This window comes from Mustela nigripes, chromosome 7 (assembly GCF_022355385.1).
Source record: "Mustela nigripes isolate SB6536 chromosome 7, MUSNIG.SB6536, whole genome shotgun sequence".
Lineage (NCBI taxonomy): Eukaryota > Metazoa > Chordata > Mammalia > Carnivora > Mustelidae > Mustela > Mustela nigripes.
The window spans coordinates 973,673-994,400 of NC_081563.1; the positions used below are offsets into that span (position 1 = coordinate 973,673).

At 46.5% G+C, this 20,728-nt stretch overlaps 1 protein-coding gene across 12 annotated transcripts in view; it reads right to left on the bottom strand.

The window, feature by feature from the left end:
- Nucleotides 1–20,728, bottom strand: part of MYT1L (myelin transcription factor 1 like) — a 390,720-nt gene that overhangs the window by 369,115 nt on the left and 877 nt on the right. For 6 of the 12 annotated variants that reach the window (XM_059405074.1, XM_059405078.1, XM_059405076.1 and 3 more), the window contains exon 1: nt 13,443–13,961. The exons of 1 other annotated variant lie outside the window; for it this stretch is intronic. The gene's annotated coding sequence lies outside the window, so the exon portion shown is untranslated. Of the gene's footprint in view, nt 1–13,380; nt 13,962–15,036; nt 15,492–19,908; nt 20,031–20,160; nt 20,327–20,728 lie in introns of those variants that run through there. 5 more of the 12 variants (XM_059405070.1, XM_059405071.1, XM_059405069.1 and 2 more) reach the window with 5 other exon arrangements.

Sequence of the window (20,728 nt, forward strand, 5' to 3'; positions counted from 1 at the left end):
AAGAGTGGCATCTGAACCAGCCTTTGGAGGTCGACGGGATGTGTTTGCAGAGCCCAGGGAAGCCCACCGTGGCTGGAAGGGACGGCCCGAGCATCAGTCCCCAGACCTCCTCATTGTAGTCATGGCCGGGAACCGGTTTGGCTAAGGCAGCGATCCAAGGCGCGTGGACGCCCAGGCAGGGAACTGCCTCAACTGGGGGGAGAAGGTGTTTGGGCTGAATTCTGAAATCAGAAGACCCGGTGTCGTCTGAGCATGAGAATGTCAAAGCTGGACTTTGGAACAATTAATCTGAAAGCAGAGCACAGAACGCGGGTGTGCGTGTGTGCGTGGGGGGGTGGCGTTCGAGGTCACTCCCGCAGGCCAGGAGAAGGGTCCCGCCGTCCGCTCTAAGGGAGCGGGGGAAGGGGTGCATGGGACCGAACAGTTGGAGAGTTATTTTAGAGACAGAATTGGCAGGAAGTAGCCGCTGATTGGCTGCCAGATTAATTATCCCAAAGAATAGCTCTGGCCTTGTCACTCAACGACACAAAAACCCTCAGTAATTTCCCATTATCTGGAGAACAAAGTCCTAATCTTGTCTTCTGTAGACTCTCATTCCTGTGACACACACAACCCAGCGTGACCTGCCCCTACCTGTGCCTCAGGGCTCCACTCTACTACACCTCTGCAAATGCCCTGTTCTCTCCTCCAAAGAGGGGGTTCTCCAGACCACCCCCTAAAACCCCGCGTTCATTCTTCCCCAGGAGCGCTCTCACCTCACTTCCTCTGCACATTTCCCCCCTCTCTTCTATAATTATCTGCTAAAACCCCACCTTTTCTTCAAGGATTGTCTCAAATACAACCTTTTTCATGTAATCCGCCCCCCCTGCCCCACCCCAGCTTTGCTGGCAGGCTCTCTCTCCTTTGAGAAAATCACACTTAATTTATAGTTCCTCATCACTTTTATCAGATTCAAAATCATATTATAGACATTTATAAATTTGTCTTTTCTTCCCTATTGGTGTACAAAATTTCTGAGGAAAAAGGGTGGTTCTGATTCATTTTCTTATAACCCACAGCATCTAACAGGATAAAGATTTAAAGGAATGAACGAAAGGTTAACCATATGAGCCACTTCCAGCCGGAAGGAGGAAGCTCCCCTGCCTGCAGCCCCCACACACAAACAGGCAGAACCACAGAAAATAGAAGAAGCTTCCTGCTGCATCTGACCTGTGGGAACCCCCACCCTCTGGGTTAACCCCTCAAATGCTGGGGTCTCATCTTGACGGCACACAGCTCTCCCACACTTTCCACCTCAACCATCAGTGTTGGTCCCTCAGCCGGTGACATGGCCATCGGGAGCGGATTTCGAGATGACACCTGACAAGTGAGGGAAGTAAGATCTTGATAACCAAGATCCTGCAGGAACCAGGGAAGGAGGCTGAGGGTCAATCCTGGCCGACGGAGCGTGAGCACGAAGACATTCAGCACACTGCCGTCTCCCCAGCCCACACGGCACACACGTCCGCATCTAACCTGCATCGCCCTTGCTGATGTATCCAGACAAGGATGCGGCCGAGTAGCCCGCATCAGGTTGCTGCTCTGCCTCCTCTAATAAACATTCCCGGTTCCCCTTACATAACACAGAAGGGATCCCCAGATGAGAGACGTTCCATACAACTGATCTCGAAGGGGTACAGTCCATACACGTCCTCTAGTTGAACGAAGCACCAGACGCTATCCAGAGAAGGAGGGGACAGCCCCAGTCCATTTGTGGCCAGAGTGAACGGATATTCCAGAGGCCTCCAGGGCCCTCACCCTTCCTGCCGGCTCCGGCACCACACAGGGGTGCAGAACGAAATGGGGAAGCCTAACAAGCCTCTCTCCCTTCCCAGAATAAGCTCAGTCCAATCAAATGCATATGGCGGGCGACTTCACTTTGGACACTGGGGTTTCCGTCAAGACGCCATGTCAGGGAGGGGTCAGGAGCAGACGTGCTCTGCAGGAAAGCTTGACTCTGCTCTGGGATCACTCGAGCACATCAGCCCAGCGCAGACGTTCTGAACACCAGTGACATCGCGCACAGCAGCTTCAGTGTCCTGCCGGCACACAGTGTTTTGGGATTCTACCTGCATCTCCTCATGCTAGTTCGGTCCTCGGGTGGGCTCGCGTCTGAGCCTGCAGCGCCCGTGAGTCGTGACGCTCGGTGAGAAGCACCACAGGGTCCGACTGTGTGTGGCACTGCCAGAGCCCAAAGCAAGCTCGGGACGACGGAGGCAGCCTGCAGATTCCAGACCAGTGGTGGAGGCCTGCCGTCTCCATCACGGCTCGGAAAAGGAGTTTACGGAGAGGATGGCCCATGGGGAAGATACCAGTGTGAGACCCGAGCTGGGACCCCGTGTCTGTGAAGCCGCCCAGTAGCCAGAAATGCGTCCGGCCGCCGCGCCCCTCTCTGCCCGGTTTCCCTCTTCCTCACGGCCTCTCTCTTTGGCGTCCGACCAGCTGCTTCCTCTTGGTGACACGTGGGAACTAGAACAGCAATGTACTCTCCACCCCTCCAGTCCCCACCAGGAGCGCCCTGCGGAGGGTCCTGCGGGTTCTCACTACCAGTAGTGAGTCTCCGAGAGTTTCCTCCCGGCTTCTGTTCTTCCCACTTCTAGGGAGCCAGAGGGATGGAGAGAGAGGGAGAGACGAAGCCCGGACTGGGTTACCGAGGACAGGAGGAGACACTTCCCTCGTGTGCGGGGCATTCCGTCCAGGCTGCGGGAGGGCCTGTGAGGGCATGGAGGCCCCGGGGACGGGGTCGAGGGAGGCTGTGGTCAGAAGTAGCCCGAAGGACAGGCCAGGAAGCATTTCAGAGACAGAGAGGACTTTTCTTGGCCCCTGGGCCATTCAGCTGATGCCTGGGGTTGGCTGTGTGGAAAAAGTGGACGCGGCAGAGGCACGTGCCGTGACTGGCCTGGGCGTTGGGGAAACAACGGAACGAATGGGACAGGGAGCACCAGAACATGAACACCAGCTGCTTACATGCTTCCATTCCTTTCCGAACACCCATGAACACACCGCCTCCAGCACATCGAGGGACAGAGGGTGAAGGAGGTAACAAGTTTTTACTGATATTTTTCAGAGTCCTTTGCACAGTGATGGCATTTTTATTAAAAAAAAAAAAAAAAAAGCTGATAAAATTCAGCACATGACTTTCTGAAAATCTCGCTTGATAAAAACGAAACTGGAAATCAAGTGTAATCAGCGGTTCTCGGGCTCTTTCCACACGCGTGTTCCAAGGCTGGGGAGGCGGCCGGAGCGGACTCTATAGTGTGAGCCCACCCCGGGGCCCGAGGCTCACGAGCTACGGTGTGTGCCCCAGTTCAGAAGATCTGGAACCAGACGGCAGACTGGTATCTCCAGTATGGCTTTAAGTAAGTGTGATTTAGGTTTGCAAATTATTTTGAAATAACTGTTTTTCAGAAAAGATGGTAGAAGAAGACAAAGCCTGAAAGAGCAAACACGGGAAAGAGCGCGCTGGACGCCGTCGCGGACCTTCGTGACGCCTTCCGAGTGGGCACCGCTCGTTTGCTACTCTAGAAAATGCCAAAGCCACTTCCTAGAACCAGTGCATGGCACTGCTTTGGTTCTATCCAGAAACAAAGACAGTGAGAAACATTATTCACATTTGTACTTTTAGAGACATGATACGTTCTGCGAGTCATGTTTACATTTGATCTTAACACGGAAGGACTAAATTACTACTAATTTAAAAGCCATCTTGGAGCCTGAATCGAATGGCTTATTTATCTTCACTCATAATTTAAAAACATTTTGGGAGTCCAAACTTTACTCTATCATAGAGCTCCCTGTATATTTGTCTCTATAACACACCTCTTTCTCTGAAAAAAAAAAGAGAGAGAGAGAGAGAGAGAAATTCCTGCTCACACATGGAGATTTCCAGAGCAAATAAGAAAAATAATTATTCCCATTGCTCCCTTGGATGTATTTTTAACTGTTTTATGATCCATCTTACGGAATTGTTAGTAAATGCCACAAGATTAAATGTCATTAATCTCTTTGTTAATCATGCCATAGAATCAAAAAGCCTTTAGACTGTCATGTATTTAGATCATAGAATAAAATGACATGCATTTATAAAAACTTTTTAAAAAGTAACCTATGAATAGTTTTCAAAATAGAACTGCTACCCGCCGATCCGTGTGTCTCCGTCCCAAGATCCACTGGCGGTCACGCACGGGCCGCAGGTACCGTCACAGAGTGCGCCGCCCACACCGGCAAACATCACTCGTAATGACAATTCAGAGTGTCGCTCTGGCTCACTGCTCTTACTGGACGCCTTGTTTCCCACACATCCGAGTTACATTCATTTTCAGGAATTGGCCCAAACATGACCCCTTTATGGCTGCCACCTGTGCCCCAGGACCCTCCCTCTGCATCCGCACCCAGGGGGCCGGCGCGACACCACGGCGGACAAGCGCCGATGAACACGCCAGGTTTCTCCTGGTACCTTGACTGTCTGAAAATTGTTTGTTTCTATTTAACGTCTCCTGCGTTTGTATGTTGTGTCCTCACCCAGGTTCTGCGAGCTCGCGGCCGGGGCTGGGCCGCACACGTGGCTCCGCGCTTGCCCTCACCACGCACTGTCAGAAGGTCGGCGCCGGGTCTACTGGAAGCCGCTGTCATCAGCCGCAGCAAGTACCACACTTACAGACACGGGGGCCATCGAGTCCCTCCCATGGAATAAAAAGCTTTGTGCTTGGGCGTTTGTTTTCGTAAACAGTATGTATCTTTAATAATCTGAACCGTTTAATGAGTACGCCAGTCTGCTTTCTGTGATGACAGAGATAATAACAGTCTTCACTATAGGGCCCATAGGTTCGTGGAAGCTCCACACGACGTAGGGCAGGAGTAAAGCCTTCGGGGCGGCGTACACGTTAGCCAAGCACCAGGGGAGTCACGAACATCATCTTGGTGTTTTCCTGATCGTGTGTCTCCGTCAGTATTTCAATACACCGCATCCACAGCTCGGGCTTGCCTGGAGTGAGGGTCCTTGTCACTGAACACTCCGGAGTTTGGAACTTCTGAAAGGATGACTTTAGCAGTTGGTTCATCTCCACAACGTCCCCCTTCACGTTGGAGTTGGAAGGCGCAGAGCTGAGCGTCGGAGGCGCGTCCTCACGCCTTCACCTCGGTCCGCGCTCCCTGTCCCTCCTGACTCCTCCGTGGCTTCTGGTGTGGGAAACACTTCCCAGCACGGACAAGTTCCACATTTGGCATTTTGAGCTCTCGGAAGAGTGGGTTGTTTTATTAAGTGAAACAGATCTTCGTGTAAATTTTCCCAAAGGAACCTCTTTGGTAAGAGGGACCCGGACGGGCCTCGGGGACTTGGTGAGGAGTCGTTCTAGGTGACGACGGAGCGTGCGGGTCTGACCCCCCTGTGGGCTGGTGGCTCTGCCTTACTTGCTTCCCACGAGGGTTCCGTGTTCTTCTCTACTTCACTGGGGTATCGTGAGGAAAATATTTAGCTCATTCTTTCGGATTGGGGAAGATCATGCGCCGTTGGGTACTGTGGTAAAAACTCAGTGTTTGTCGACTTGTGAGATCTTGTGTGTGATTTGGGGACAAAGGTGAGACATGGACTGCGTGACACAGCTTCACGGCTACGAGCACGGGCCAGTCCAGCCTCCATCCCCCGGCTGTTGCTGCCGTGTACACACGGCTTCCTGAAGGGAAAGGTGAGACCGGAAGCCAGCGGGCCGGGGTCTTCCAGCATCAAGCCTAGCGATCCCAACTACAGACGTCGCACTTCCTCCGCCGGGACCGGGCAGGAGGATGAGGCCCAGTCCGACCGCGTCAGGAGAGGTGAAGCCGGAGCACTGCAGTCCTGGGGGCACATCCATTTTTGCATTCTCTCAGGACCACTCACCCACCATAATCACCGCAGTAGAATACTTGCAAAGTAAAATAAATTTATAGCCACAAAAGACGTAAAATCGAGAGAGACGCTAGCTTAAAACAAAGTTAGTTTTCAGCTACCTATGTGAGTTTCACGCGTGACCCAGTGATTTTTCAGGATGGCCCAGAAGCCTTCGATTGGTTGAATTCTAGGCAATTCAGCAGACCTCGGTAATCCTGGGTCAGACGCACCCGTCAAAAACAACAAACACCTCCTCCGTGTTTTCCCGGCTGCGGGAGTTGGGCCTGCGCCGTGCTCCTCGCTGCAAGAGCTCACCCAAACCAGGAGCAGGAGGTGCGTCCCTCCGGCAGGGGCCTGCCACCAGCATGGAGCCCCAGCACGGAGCAGGGACCCCTTTGCCGAGCAGCCCGGTGTGAGGACGGCAGACCCTGTCCTGTCGTGCCCGAAGCGAGGGGCTGAGGAAGCACAGCTCGGCCCCTCCCTTGAAGCAAGGGGCCTGGGACACAGAGCTAACCCACCTCTCCGGAGCCATCCGTGAACTCGGAGGAAAGCGGACGGACAGGAACGCCCTTCACCCCCAGACTGTTCCACATGGACTCTCTGTCACTGTCTAGGTTGGCCAGGGATGAAAGAGCTCACTGAGACAACAGAAAGGACAATCAATCAATCAATCAATCAATACAATGGATAATAATGGGCGAAAATCCCCTCCAAGGAGCTAATTGGGATGAGACGTTTCCTAGTGTCATTGGTGGCGTCCCGTCCAGCGAGGAAGCCGTCAGAGTGTGTGCAAGGTGTGCGGCATCAGAGCGGCGAGCAGACCGGCATGGGATGGTGTCCCCAGAAGAGCCCCTGAGATCAGCGAAGGAATCCGTAAGCAGTTTTCCTGAAAACGCAGGGTCGGGAGCCAGCAGGGAGTTGTTGCCCCGAAGCTCTCGCCGATGGCCGCCTTGGGCAGACTCCCCTGTCAGAGAATCTAAGTGGGAAGGAGTGCCCGGACAGGGGTCACGCTGGAGGATGAGGGGCTGGAGGTACCGTACTGGATGTTTTTTCATACCTAGAGGTAGACCTAATGCTGATTGTCCAGCATTACATTTCAGGACTAATACTCTGAGCTGAAACAAATGATTCAGTCTGTGTTTGTGGGGTTTAGAAGATGTAGAGCACATATGAACCCTGAGACACGTTCTGCATCAAACCCCCAGATTGTTGGTACCTGTGATAAGGAGTTACTTGTCACAGGCTGAGTATACTTTCCAACTTATGCAAAATTTAATGCCAAATGAAATGTTATGTATTAAAAACAGGGAGTCACCTGTAATCTCACAAATGTGACTGTCTTCCCTGCCATACTGACCCCTTGATCACGTACTGTTTTGATCATTAACTTTAAAAGTAGATGAACAGGTGGTGCAGCCCATTTGTAAACAGGTGTGTTAGCGCGTCCCTGGAGAACAGACACAACATTTCTTGGCTTGCACTACGGGTGTGGGTCTCTTAGGGAAAAGGATTGTTTTTGAGCTAACAAAACCCCAGTAACAGCATATTAGCTAAAAAACAAAAAACAAAAAAAACAAAAAACCATCAAATCCAAAAACCAAAACACAACAGAAAACAAACCAAGCAAACAAAATAATTGGGGCAGTGAAACTACCTTCATTCTTATCCTTGGGACTATGAAAAGATACTGTTAGATTTATAATGCGAATCCTGTGGAAAATTCCAAGTATTAATTCAGGACCAAATGTGCCATGCTAACCAAAGAGCAAGTAATAAGTTAGTCTGAAACGCATCTGAGCAAACTGGTCGGAGCTCCTCTCCGGTTCCTACACGTGTCCAGCGTCAGCGGGCACCGCCCACGTGGTGCCAGCCCAGACGTCCGTTGTTAAGCAAAGACATGCAGCTTTTTGATGACTGAGCCACTTAAATTTTCAGACTCCAAGAGAATATAAAACACTAGTTCTAATCTGACTTTTCTTTCACAGGATTGAATCACAGATTCTTAATTCCGAAGCGATAGGTGTGTTCATTCGGGTCTGACTCAGTGGAAATGTGGCGGAGACTCCCCCGCACGGCCAGAGCTGCGTGACACTTTCCCGTCTGACCCGTCCTCCCCTCCTTCCCACGCGTCTCCGGCCCCTGAGCCCATGGATGACGGGGGAGGGGCTGGTGGTGAGCAGGACCCAGGGCTCTTCCCGCTTGTTTGGCAGCGCGGCCTCAGCCATTAATGCAGGGCTAGCCCACACTGTGCTCAGACGCTCTGTGGCTGATCTCTGGGACCAACAGCTTTGAAAGGTTCCAAAATTGCAAAATAGACACCTGACACTTGCCAACCCTCCTTCCTCAAAATAGCGTTTTGTTTACTGTTTTGCGCATTCTCAGGGAAGCAAAGACTTGCTTCGACTGCGGCTGCAGACCATAATGGGATGGCTGACGTCAAGACGGAGGCTGTGCTGAGTGAGGACAAGCATGCCGAACCCTCACAAAGTTGGGATTTCTAGCTTAAATTTTATAAGAAGGTGATAAACTCAAATCGCATATTTAATTATGTAGAGAAATAGGATTATACCAGGCCATGTAATTGAGAACTAATTTTCAGAATGATCGCCCAGATCCCTGAAGTACTAATCATCTAAGAAAGGGACATCAATGTTTACCCTATTCTTATGATTAAGTCAGAAAAGTGGCTTAATCTATTTCGAAACGTATTTAAGAAAAAGTAGGTCTGGAAGAATTTGAGATTACCCTTCATCCGAAATATACCCTTATATTTAAGATAAGTATGTGTTTGCATATAATCTACAAATATAATCTCTAACATATTATGTACACGACAGGTAACATGACATCTGTGTTGCACACGTAGGATATCACAGTATTCTCTATGTTACATATACATATTTTATAGATTATACATGAACATACATTTACCAAAACTTATGCACACACACACACTGAGTCGTGTGGCTCGGAAGTTCAGCTGTCAGCCCCCTCTCTTTGGGCTCTTTTGATGTAATAGGTGCTCAGTGCACGCAGGTTGCACGAAGCGCTCAGTTATACGCTAAGAGGGAAGGAACAGCTGAACGGAAGGGGCCCTGCCTGCAATCGTCAACACCGACTTTGATGTTTTGGTTTTTTTCCCAGGAGAAGATGGTGAAGGTAGCCCCTGGGCTGCCCTCACTGTTACCGACTCCAGCTGGACTCTCACCTAGACTCTTCTAAAATGCAAAATCTAAACCTAATTATTAACGTGCCAGTAGGGTCCATGAGAAAGAGAACAAAAGAAAGAAGCACTACCCCCACAGCAGAGATCCCCTGGGGACAACATTTCCTCTGATCTTGAACCCTGAGTTAGTGTCTGCCCTAGACATAAGGGGTCTCAGCGTCAGCAGTTCATCTGAGCTCAATGGTGGGTGCCTCATACTTCTTTGGTGTGCACAGGCTTGGGAAAGCGCCACACTAGGCATGCATAGGGTTAAATCCATGCCACGCAACTTATTCACACCACAGTGGCCTCAGGAGCACTACACTTAAGCATAACAATTTACTCTTCTGATAATATACTCCAAGCCCAAAAAAAAGAAAAAAGAAAAAAAAGCTAGTGAAGAAAGGAATTTCCCTCAGAAAAAAGGAAAGAGAAGAAAAAAGGGAAAAAGCAGTAACTCTTGAGGATAAACAGCACATCCGTCCGTCCCTCTCTGGCAACTCCCACCGTCCACAGCAAACTACAGGACACAAGGTCAGCATAAATGTGAATTTAGAAAACGCACGTAGTTATGCCCTGTCACACCATCGGAACCTCTGAGTCCTTCAGTGTAACCATCTAGCTGCTGCGTGTGGGCACGGCCCAAACGGTCACTGTTTCCCGAAGGAAGCCAGCAGGTCTGTCTGCAGAGAAGCCTCGTCTGGGGAAAGCGACAACCGACTGGCATCCGCACATCCATCAGGACGAGCTCATCTCCCCTCCCTCGGGCCGATGATGATCCCCCCCTCTTCCCTGCAACTAGTGATGAGCAGCACTTTCCGTGACCCAGACAACAAGCAGCTGGACGGACGCCAAAGGACCGTACATCCGTGGTCTACCGTGCCCTTTTTAATCAACTTCCTAATTAAAAAACGCCATGCTGGCATGAGGTATGAAGGGAGTAGGCTTGGGATATTTCACAAAATCGTACCCCCTAATCTGGGGCTTGTTGAAAATCTGTGTTCTTACAGATGTTTATGAGTTTTCCTGGTGCAGAGATAGAATCAATTTGCTTGTGCCTGGCCCTCAAGACGTATTAAATTTATCCTGAAGGAAACTGGTTTCTGGAAAGCTCTTGCCCAGATGCATTAGGCAGGTGGGAGTTTCAGGGAGCCAGAGGGTCCACTAGCAGATGCAGCATTGATTTCTGAATGTTCACCATCTACAGACAGCTCAGAGCAGACTCGATTTGATGGCTCTCTATGGGGTGCCCTGCAGACTCGATTATTTCCACAACCAGTCTGGCTAGCATTGTTTCATGGCGACAGTGCTCGTGCTCTCAGCTTCTGTTCGGATGGCACAGGCTGGAGGCATACATGTACCCAGGAAGGAGGAGACTGGGTACTAGGGCCAAATTTAAAGTCAGTCTCTAAGAACTCCCCCTCCCTTTCAGGCTTGAGTGATGCAGTGAGCCCTGGGGCTGAGAGGTAATGCTGACTTTAAAAAAACCATTTTGTTGAGTGCCACTGAAATACATTATGAGCCCAGGTTGAGGGACGGCGTGAAGCTCTCCCCAAAACAGTATCTGCCCCTAGGGATGGGAGAACGGACAAGGCACTAAGAGGAGCCCCCACCCCATAAATTATTAATTCAAGAATTGTTTGATTTAGAGATCTACACTGGACATTCCAAATCTGAAAATATCACAAGTAAATGTTTAATAATCTCCAGGACATTTTCTCTAAAGCAATTTGAGACTAGAGCAGCCAGACCTCAGTACAAAGCAGGCGGCATGTAATATTGAGCCCTAAAGTTCCTTCCAGCTCTCTCCACGAGTACACAAACATATCCAAAGCAGGTTCACACGGTACACGAATTAAGCCAACAGCCGAAGTACTGTCAGATTGCACACAATACTTTCACGCTGGGGTTTGAAAAACACATATCCACCCTCACTCGCAAAACCTTTGAAGAGATTGATCGAGTACTCCTGGGACTGCAAAAACACATCCGAGTACAGAATTTTAAGAAAAATAAGACCAAATAACCTCTTGAAAGAAAACTATTGACACCCATCTTCATTTACCATCCACAGGAGCCCGTGAAGAGACTGGCCTTGGGGCACCCATGGCACAGAGCAGACCCCACAGGGCAGACGTCGGCCCGTCTGCCAGCCCCTCTTCCCCAGTGAGGCAAAGAGGCTCTGGGTTCCAGCTAGTATTTTGGCACCTCATTGACTGCTCAAAAGATTTGTTATGAAAAGCTGCTTTTCTTCCAAAGTTGATCTTCAACCTTAGAGGTAAACCAAATAAATAATTAAACAAATAAAAATGAAGATGAGGAGGAGGAGGAGGAGGAGGAGGAAGGCAGGCGGGCGGGCGGGCGGGCGGCCCCTTAGAAGCCACGCTCCCTCGCAGGTGTACAGCACCGCATTCTAGCTGTGGGACTTCATTCTTTCATTGTCTCTGAAGGCAAGCCCTTCCCAACTCCACAGTGCCTGAGAGCTAATGTGACAGATAGTGGCATACAGTGAGTCTGTCAAGTGGAAACTCATGACATAATTTTGGCCCTTAGAAAGAAGCTGGACGACACCTGTGAGGGCAGCCAGGCACAAAGGAAGACTGGGAGGTGTCGTGCCCGTGCTCCCTTCTGTTTGTAAACGGACACGTTGAGAGTAAAGACTGATGCTCATATTTTGCCCCAAGAAAGTTATAACCCATCACCAAACTAAAAGGAGTTATTTTAATCGGGGAAAGCTTGACTCAGTAATAAAATGAAATACAGTGGGGAGAAATAGTGGAAACACTCATTTTCTCTAGATAAGAGTTCATGAATCTGAGAACAATTTGGTATTTAATACTGTGGAATTGAATAAAAAATGACACTGCTACTAGCAAATTAAAAAATATAATTAAAAAGATTATATATATATGCATTGATATAAAAATAGAGAATTCATCTATTACGCAAGAAAATAAAGAGCTCAGTGTGAGTGTTCAGAAACTTGCAGCACTAGGGGGAATGATCAAAGCCAAGTGACAGGGGCTTCCCACAAAGGGTTAATATGTTTCTGACACCTTGTATTTGAGGGTGAGTTTCTCTGTAAGAGAGTTGTTTTTTTATTATTCCTTTTGGGGAAAGGCATAGTTTTTTTAAAACAGAAGAAATGACCCTCCAGAAAGTTGAATTTTCTGTCAAATGGTTGCTGTCATTGTCTAAGGAAAGAGCTTAAGGAAAGCAACTCTTAAAAAAAGAAAAGAAAAGAAAACCTAAAAATAAAAGCAAAATAAAATCCTGAAGTGATTTGCTATATTTAAGAAACCATCAATAGGCACTTCAAGGGTAGGGATTCCTACTTGAGTTCCACCTTAGAAACATGAAAGAATTAGGTCAGTTAAAATGACAAGCTTGCCTTTTAAGGAGAGTAAAAATTATGAAAACAAGAGAGAACTATTTATCGGAGAATTCCCAGAGAAGGGAGTATTTCTAACTAGACACTAAAACACCCCTCTTGCAGTATTACAGTCAGAGAATTATATAAGAAATGTATGTCAGAACTGGGATTCCAGCAGGCTCATACTTATCTCCCAACTCGGGAGACTGGTTTGTAAAACCAGCTTCCATTATTATTATTATTATTTCTTTCCCCGAAAAGAACCGAAAGTATCAGAGGCAGGGCTAATTTTTCTATTTCCTATCTGTGGATTCTACAGAATCAATACAAACTTGAGATCGATTTTCACAATTTCTCGTAAGTTGCTGGTTAAATTAGCCAAAAATCCTCTTCCAGCTAGGAACAATATATACCAGGCAAAACCAATTATGCCTGAGCTTGAACTGAAACCGCGTCAGCTCATCCTCCTGGTCTGGATACACTGTTCCAGAAAACATTAATTAAACACCTTGAATCATGGCTGCTGTAAAGATCTGAAAGCAGTCATCTCCTTCCGGGGAATTCTCACTTGCAGACACAGGCATGGGAAGACACATCAAGCAAGTACCCCAAAGCCAGCCGCAGAGGACGGTTCTTTTGTTGCTGACCAGGAGGAGTTGAACTTTGCTCCACTTTGGGGAGCGCAGCCACCGCTTGGCAACAACAAGGACAGGACATATTTACCTGCAGGGAGCATCAGAGAGAAACCTGAGCCACCGCAAAACAAAGTGGTCCAGATGCATGGTGTGCCTCTGCGGGGCTGCAGGGCTGCAGGCCCCCGGCTGCTTTGGCTAGGCCGGCTCCTGCCAAGCAGCCGTCCCCACGGCGGCCACCCTGCCTTCCATCTTGGGGACTCACCCAGAAAATCCCGCACCCTGCTCCAGGACTCCAGAACTCTTGCAATGCTCCCGAACGCTCACCGTTTGTTCCGCATTCATCCAATCAACTCTGCACTGCACATCTTCCTCCACCGGCACTCAGACGCCCGGCCGCCGCTCATCTGTATGCTAATTATTTTGCCACATGGACAAAAGTAATAATGCTTTCAGACAGGAAACTAACAGGCCTGAAGTCGAAGATGGAAATTAATAAGTTGACACCACTAAACGCCGGCCAGGCTGTCACGCGTGCCGCGCTGCCTGGTAGAGGGAGCCGAGCCTCGGCGGCCGGGCTGGGCGTCAGGCAGCGGCTCCCGGGGAGGCCGTGGCCGCGGAGCAGCACCAGCCGCCTCCGACTTACCCTGTGGCAGGCTGCATCCTCTAAGCACTACAAAACATATCCATTTCCCCCAGTCCTAGCACGGGAGGGAACTTCAGCGCTGAGCTAGCTATTTTTCAAGTGATAGCTGTGGATTAAACCGGTGATTTCTAACCTTCCTGTTTATTAAGCCTGCAACACAGTCAGACAAGATTGGGGATGCACGCTGTATGCTTCTTACATTGTACCCACAGGCCCCTAAATCTCTAGAGCTGAATGTGTATCATGTGCGGTGCCGTATTCAATGTAATAGATGAGAACTAGAAATACCAGAGTCAGGCCGGGAGCCGTGGCCGGCTAAGGCAGTAGATCTCAAATTACCTCCCACCATCATGGATGTTATGGCAAATTCATGCTGTGGCTAAAGAAATCTCACCAAGTCAGCTGCACCCACAATACTGTACACGGTACTACTGCTCAGCATCGAAACAAAACCAGAAGAGGTTCCAACCTGCCCTGGCGCTTCCGATGGGAGAACAGTTACTCAAGAGTTAACTGGAACGGACTCCTGAACCTCTCCGGGGCTGCCAACCACACTCCGTGCTGCTTCAGTGGGAGCTCCTTTTATCACTTGCTCTTAAAACAAAAGACATAAAACTATTTCTCCAAGAAAGTTAACACATCATCAGCCTCTCGGTCTTGTTTGAAGGAAAGAAAATACCCCAAAAAGTTCTATCTGAAAAGGCAAGACCAAATAAGATTTCAGAAATACAAAATGGAACATAGATATATGACTTTCATTAGCATTTTTCTGGTTAAAGAAAAAGTGCTGATTTTAGAGATGGCTTCTTGAGTCAGGCAATAAAGGCTTGGGTCCAGCAGCGACTCCACCAGCACACTTCCTGCAAACCTCTCTGTTCTAACACTCACCACTATGAGAGTGCACACGAAATCACAAAGGCTACTTAGCACCTCCCACTCCTGCCCCTGGACACTAGCCTTGCAGACACAGACTTGTGTTTCATGACAACTCCAGCGGCACGCAGGCACCTGGGGCGCCTGCCCACAGAAACCTGATCCTGCAGGACTAGATCTGTTGGAGAAAGAGTCCATTGTTGGCTCCTGTACACACCAAACCATGCGATTTTAGGAAGTTTCAGAATCTGTCATCACATAAGAGCTGCAGATCGTCAGGTAGGCAAGCAGACAACTATTTGTTCAAGTACTTAAGAGACCAGGTGAAATAATTTCCAACAGCTGGAAGTTGCAACCACCACATACATCCCAAGCAACCTTTAAATAGAAAGAAAGGGATACCTTTTTTGCAGAGGAGTTGGTGGCCATGAAGCGAAATCCCGCTCCGCAGTCTATTTCCCCACACATGCAGGGCTATTTCCGCTGTGGAGAGCCCCTGGCACGTGTTGCTCGCTCTCCCCTATGCATCCCTGCTCCACGGGCCCGCGCCCTCCGGCGCCGGGCTGTCAGCTCGCCGTGCTCAGGGAGAGTCTAGGGCAGAGTCGCCAGCACTGATGAGGCACTGCAGACTTTCCACCGCGCAAGGCGCCCACTGTGGCTTCCGTCGGGGACAGCACTCAAGTCTGAAGTTACCAAGAACCCCCCATTCTGGCTTTCCGAGGCGATTCCTCTAAATCCCGAGCCTGTCGCCTGGCGTGTTGAGAGCAGACGTGCTGGTTACTACAGAGCCCACCGTGCCTGTTCCACCCAGCCCTGCTGGAAACCGCCGCAGTCTGAGAGCGAGAAATGCTTTAGGAGAACACCCTGTACTGCTCTCCCCTCACAGCACAACACCCCTTACACTTAGACTAAAGCGTTTCCTCCCCCTCCCAACTTTTCCAATAATCACCACGTGGGGAGTAGGGATTTTTTTTTAAAGAGATACATTTTAGGAAAAATTTTCTAACAGAACAGCCCAATACAGCAATGCTTATCAGTATTGCTTCACATAACAAATAAGCATTTATGCGTTCTTTCTAGTCTTATAACACCTGGCTTACATCTTCTCTGCCATCTCGGATTACCTCCACGGATACCCTGAGGACTCATTACGATGTCAAAGCTTAAAACAGTCTCATTGTGAAAACAGGCATAGAAAAATCATTGTGTATGCTTGAACAATGCAGGTGTGAGAGAGCCAGCAGAAGAGAGGGAGGCAAAAACAGACAAACAGGAACAGAGTTAAAGAGAGAGGGAGGAAAGGGGAGGGGGGGAGGGGAGAGTGAGGGAGAGACGGAGGGAGAGGGAAAGAGAGAGAGAGAGAAGACAGGACACAAAGCATACTCCAAACTGAAACCATGTTGCATTGAAATAGAGCCCACTGATGGAAAACGTATAGCTGCTACCTTAGAATAATCTAATATCAGGAAAATCATACAATAAATTACCCCAAAGGTATTTAGTATTATTTCTTGTACCAGTTATGGCCATCGTGGACATTATTTCTAAAATGTAGTGTATGCCAATTTAAAATATCTTTTTTGAATATCAACCCATGTGGAACTTATATGTGCTTTATCCCTGCCACTTCAAAATAAAATGTAAAAAATAATTTTATACACACCTAATTTTAAGTTTGTGATATCCTTTCTCTTTAGTTTGGAACTGACATAGATCAATGCCAGGTACAGTGTTTTGAAGAATATACTGTGATGAAACTCGGCCGGCTGAACAATGTTAATCATTTGCAAGTTTTGTTCAAGTTTAGCCTCTATTACTGCTTCCTGAGGAATGCTACACGTATTTTTCAAAGAAAACAAAAGGAAGTCATTCGTGTAAAGGGCTTTTTAAACCACTGAACATAAGAAAGAGCATAATACTATTACAATCAAATTATAATAAGAAATAATTGGATTGTAAGAATTTATCAAAACTAAAGATCTTTCTTTCTGAATCTACTATTCATCTGCTGCCTGGACAGACTTCTGGTGAGGCTTTGTATCAAGGCAGGCTTCATGGCTAAGTAGTAGGTGCAACTGGAAAACCTGGTTATTGGTTGGAACTGTAGCCCTGAACTCAAGAGGACAGCCTGATGAGCCATACTTCAGTGTCAGAGCAGGGCGGTCTGCACCAAAAAGTGTTTCATTAGTCCTTCTTATTCCACTGAGTGGGTTTCTTAACATAAATATTTAAGAGTAACTAAAATGTTAAGTTGTTTGAAGTTAAAAATATAGCCATCAAAATATAGAGTAAGTAAACAAAGTATTTTAGGTGATGTATTATGTTTCTGAAAGCAATGCCTCTCCTGCAAATCGGATTATCCTACAGGTAGAGCTGGAAATCTGGTTTACCCATGTGACTTTGAAAATATCATTTAGGCAACAAAGTAAATTTTTCATAGAAAACTGATTTGGATTTTTAAATCACACATGTGAAATATTTCTAAAAAGAAATCAACAAATAGATTGTTAACTCTAAATTTTAAATATAGTTTTAACAAGTAGAAAAACTTTAAAAAGCCCTGAAGTTGCAAAATAACGTCTCTTTTCCCTAATCTATTGAAAATTGGCATAAAAAACAGACATAAAACATCAGACATATTCAGTGGTAAAGCATGAAATATAAATATTTTTCAAGACATAAAAGAATAAATAAATAAACAAGGTGGGTGAAAAACACAACAGGAACAATGAAAGCCCCACACTGAAAAGGATCCTTTTTGAAAAATACCCACATTTTCCTAAAATCATGCTTGTTAAATTTTACAACCCAAAGGGAAATTATGTGCTCAGATTCCTTTAGGAATTTTGGTACACCAGACATACGTGGTCACAAATTATGGGGCCTTCAGCTTTGATCTCAGCTTCTAACACAGATTTATGAAATCAGCCTAAGTTTTGCTATAGGATGCAAGTATAACTCAAGAGAAGTTGAAATTTGTGTTTCATGCATACTTTTTGCCTTCCTGGTTCATCTTGATAATCCTGACTCATCATTTCACAACTAGATTTTATCCATAATTACATAGATTGCCATTACAAAAAAGATTTTCCATTTGAAAAACATGTCTACCTAGGGTTTACAGTTTTTCGATTCACCATATGTACAGATGCAAGTAATTTTAATGAGATCATATGGTTGGTAATTTGGAAAGTAGGATAAAATATTTATGTGCAAAATAAAATACTAAGATTGCATGTCTTTTCTCCCACCATCTCCAAAACACCCCGTTGTGAGCATCAAGGCTCCCTTGCTTCTGCCTCAACCAGCACAATCATGGAGGTGAAGCAAGTGAGCCATTTTTCCTGGCCGTGAACTCGGGGAAGTCCGGGCCGCTGGATGGACTCGGCCGCGGCGGACAGCTCCCGGTGCTGAAAGGGAAGGGGGAGAAGCCTCGCTCACAATGGCTCACTCAACCAGCCTTGAAAAATCACAGCAAAACTGAATGAGGTGGCAAGTGCTCGGGCTGAAGAGCACAGTCTGCAGAACAATGGCAGCCAGCTCCAAATCCCACTATAATCACATTAATGAGATTAATCAGTGAATTAGCAGCAGTCAAATGTCAGGGAGGCAAGGAAGAATCCAACCAAGATTGGTAATTAACTTTTTTTTGGGGGTGGGGAGGGGAAAATCAACTATACTACCTCCTAGTTTTCTCAGCAGTTGACAATTTTCCTTTACAAATCTGAAGACTACGTGTACTGATCAAAAGGCAAGAAAAGCAGAATCCTTCATTTTATAATAGAGATCCAGGTATCACATTGCCATGCTTCAACCATAGTCCTCTGAGAAAAGTGATGTCACTTTAAATAATCTTCACAAACGATCAAGTTTTTATTATTTCGAACTTTCTAAGTATGTAATTAAGAATTAAAATGCAATCATTTCTGTGATACTCAAGCAAAATATAAAAAAATGGCTGATTAAAAAGGATTACATAACAGCTGCTTTGCTTATGAGTAGTCTGTGATACTGTGGCAAGAGTTTTTTAAAAAGTGCCATCAAGTAAAAAACTATTATACAAACATATCAACACTCGTCTATTGTCTTTAGTAAAGAAAATATGTAACTACAGTACAACCTCAAGGATAATTTCAACCAGTAACCTATTGGGCTTGAGATCATAGAATCATACCCTTTCCTTCAGGTCAATTAGAAAAAATAAACTTATTTTTTCCTAGAATGTGTCACTTAGAAGTGTGTATAATATATGATCAACACTTTGTATTCAAAGTTCTGAAGAGATGAAAACTTGCAGGAATGCACTGGAACTTTGCATTTTTTATCCCTTTCAAAAAGGAATATTGTACAGAAACACTTTTTAAAGTAATCACATTTTTATCTGCAGGGAGATGTGCTCTATTTATCATTTAAAACCTGCATAACTTTTATGAAGTTGAACAATTAGAAAGACTCCCTTGTGCCTATAAGAGTGGTGGTAGGGTGCTTTTGTCTATAAAGTTAATTTTGTTCAGTAAAATGCACTTTAACATAAAAGCTCTTATAAAAATATTTTTGCTCAAAGTAAACAGATAACTTAGAAATTTTATTGATTATATGGTATGGTTTTAGTGGCAAAAGAAATTGTCATGGATAATTTAATACTAAATTCAAAAGCAGTGCTCTATATTTTGTTTGTTTGCCTATGACTGTTTGCCTATATACTTATTTCCTTATTAATGTCTATCTTGAAACTAATGTTTGCAGTTCGAACTTCTAGTTTATATACTTGAGTTGCTTTAGAAGACATATTTCTGTTACAACTGAAATAATGTTTCATCACTATCAACTTTGGACATTTAGGTTATAGTTAAAAATCTTTGAGTTTCTCAGTTTAGACAATGTAAGTCAACTTCCTTACCACGAGGCAAAGGGAACATCACACCAAGAATATCTCATGTTTTCCCAGCCTTTGAAACAATGCTCTGCTGTGTTTGTAATGGAAAGGAACCCAGGAAAGTCTCTGGGAAGTTTTTGTTTCAGTCTCAGCAAATCATCCAAGGATTGTCCATGCAGTTTCTTAAATAAACAACATCACAGTTAAGGCATGCATCTCAGTACCCATTTTGCTGTGAAGAGAGACTTCTGTGGATTGCAAACTCTCTCGCGCAGGAGCATCTCAGCTCTGAGCCATGCTGTAAAAACAACTTAGAAAGGAGCAAACAATGGATACTGCAGCCGCAGCCCTCAGCGTCCGGCAAGAGGCTCCCTGTCCGCCAAGCGCACAGAACTCACCTAACGAGGACCACACACCCCACAGCATGGCCACAACCGCTCCCGAGTTAAAGACCAACCAGCTCAATGCTGTTAACTGTGCCGGCTCAACAGACACCAGAAGAAAAGAAAACCCTTTCCACCGCACGTCTGCAAGAGGATGAGGAATACGCCTACCACCGAGATGCAGAAAAGGCTGCTTTTTGTCTTCAGTGACTACTGACACCGCAACCCATAGTCCAGGGAAGAAAACATAAAATAAAATACACCCACCAACAACGCGTAAAAAAATCAGGGGGCTTCCAGAAGGCTGCGAGGAAAGCTCTCTCTCTGCTTAGTGTGCGGTAGCTTAGGGGAAAAATGTCGCCCGGGCAGGACTGACAAATACAGTGCCATCGGCTCGCGGGCCGGAGGGATCTGTTTCACTTCCACATGCGTCCCCTGATGCACACACTCCCACTCATGCTCTCGATATGCTTTTTTTTCTCCACATTTTTTTTTTCACGAGCTCCAAATCCCCGGCATATGACCTTCTGTTAAATAGATAAAAAAAAAAATTGCTTATCAGTCATGCAAATGAGGCTGAATTCATTTTCCACAACAGATGGCCTCATAGATAATGATGATGGAAGAGAGAAAATTGAATGTCTCTCACAAGGTGGCCATGGCAACCGAGAGCAGAATAATATCAATAATAAGCTCACTGCATAATAAGGTTGTCAATCCCACAAATCAAAGTCTCCAGCTAAATCAGGTACACCACCCCAGCTAGTTACCAGGTAAAGATATATATATATATATATATATATATATATATATATATATATATATATAATGAAGA